At 56.2% G+C, this 2,030-nt stretch overlaps 1 protein-coding gene across 1 annotated transcript in view; it reads right to left on the bottom strand.

The window, feature by feature from the left end:
* The window catches only part of LOC107307232 (mucin-19-like), a gene marked incomplete at its 3' end in the record, with an annotated part of 10,930 nt that extends 8,906 nt beyond the window's left edge, over positions 1 to 2,024 (bottom strand). Inside the window, exon 1 of the mRNA XM_032441728.1 lies at positions 1,716 to 2,024. The remainder of the gene's footprint in view (positions 1 to 1,715) is intronic.
* Positions 2,025 to 2,030: the final 6 nt, after the last annotated feature.

Genomic DNA, 2,030 nt, shown 5'->3' on the forward strand with positions numbered 1-2,030 from the left:
GTTAATGGGTCTCTATGGGGTTAATGGGTCTCTATGGGGCCACTATGGGACTCTATAGGGCCCCTATAGGGTTAATGGGTCTCTATGGGGTTAATGGGACTCTATGAGGCCTCTATGGGGTTAATGGGACACTATGGGGATTCTATAGGGTTAATGGGTCTCTATGAGGCTCTATGGGGCCACTATGGGGTTAATAGGACCCTATGGGTCTCTATGGGGATAAGGGGACTCTATGGGGCCACTATGGGGTTAATGGGACCCTATGGGGTTGCTATGGGGTTAATAGGACCCTATGGGGCCACTATGGGGTTAATGGGACTCTATGGTGACTCTATGGGGCCAAGGGGTCTGTATGGGGCCGCTATGGGGTTAACAGGACCCTATGGGGTCTCTATGGGGTTAACAGGACCCTATGGGGTCTCTATGGTGTTAACGGGTCTCTATGGGGCCTCTATGGGGTTAATGGGTCTCTATGGGGTTAATGGGACTCTATGGGGCCCCTATAGGGTTAATGGGTCTCTATGGGGTTAATGGGTCTCTATGGGGCCACTATGGGTCTCTATGGGGCCACTATGGGGTTAATGGGTCTCTATGGGGTCTCTATGGGGCCCCTATAGGGTTAATGGGTCTCTATGGGGTTAATGGGTCTCTATGGGGTCTCTATGGGGCCTCTATGGGGTTAATGGGTCTCTATGGGGCCACTATGGGGTTAATGGGTCTCTATGGGGTGTCTATGGGTCTCTATGGGGCCAATGTTTCCCTATAGGGCCCATGGGGGGGGGCGTGGGCCCGACTGACGCAGCTCGAGGCCTACAGGGCTCTGTATATAGGATGGGGGGGTTCCTCCTTTATATATGGGGTCTATAGGGTCTCTATAGGGTCTCTATAGGGTCTCTATAGGGTCTCTATGGGGTCTATAGGGTGTCTATGGGGTCTCTATGGGGTCTATGGGGTTTCTATGGGGTCTCTATGGGGCCNGGGGTCTCTATGGGGTCTATGGGGTTTCTATGGGGTCTCTATGGGGCCCCTATAGGGTTAATGGGTCTCTATGGGGTTAATGGGTCTCTATGGGGTTAATGGGTCTCTATGGGGTCTCTATGGGTCTCTATGGGGTCTCTATGGGTCTCTATAGGGCCAATGTTTCCCTATAGGGCCCATGGGGGGGGCGTGGGCCCGACTGACGCAGCTCGAGGCCTACAGGGCTCTGTATATAGGATGGGGGGGTCCCTCCTTTACATATAGGGTCTATAGGGCCCTATAGGGGCCTATAGGGTCTCTATAGGGTCTATAGGGTGTCTATAGGGTGTCTATGGGGTCTCTATGGGGTCTATGGGGTTTCTATGGGGTCTCTATGGGGCGGGGGGGGCTGTGACGCAGCAACGGAGCCGGGGGGGGGGGGGGGGGGGGTGGAAGGAACAGCCGGATCCCCGCTCCATTAAAGGGGGGGGGGATATAAGGACCCCTCCCCATATAGAGCTATAGGACCCCCCCCTATAGATAGCCGGGACCCTCCCCTATATATAGATATAGGATCCCACCCCATATATAGGGATATAGGGCCGCCCCATAGGGATCTATAGGGCCCCCCCCCCTCCCCCACCTCCATCCGCCGCCGCCGTCGAGTCCGGTTGTCACCCCGCTGTTGCCATGGCAACAACCGGATTTACCCCCCCCCCCCCCATAACAACCCCAACCCCCAGCGAGGGGAAACAGACCTTTCACCTCCAGCCAATCAGAACGCGGCTTTTAGGACGCGCCTGTTGTGACGTAAAGTGCGTTGGCCAATCAGGTGGAGCGGTGTGACGCGACGTAAAGGGGGTGTCGGCCAATCAGGAGGAAGGGGTGTGGTGAGGTCAACCTGGACGCTCATTGGCTCGCGGTGGAGGTGACGTCACGCGGGATGCGACGGGGTGGGGGGGGTCTTAAAGGGACAGAGGCACCGAAATGGGACAGAGCGGGGAACTATGGGGCAGCCCTATAGATTTAATGGGGGGTGTCGGAGTGGGATCTATGGGGCAGCCCTATAGATT

The sequence above is a fragment of the Coturnix japonica genome, unplaced genomic scaffold (assembly GCF_001577835.2).
Source record: "Coturnix japonica isolate 7356 unplaced genomic scaffold, Coturnix japonica 2.1 chrUnrandom516, whole genome shotgun sequence".
Classification (NCBI taxonomy): domain Eukaryota; kingdom Metazoa; phylum Chordata; class Aves; order Galliformes; family Phasianidae; genus Coturnix; species Coturnix japonica.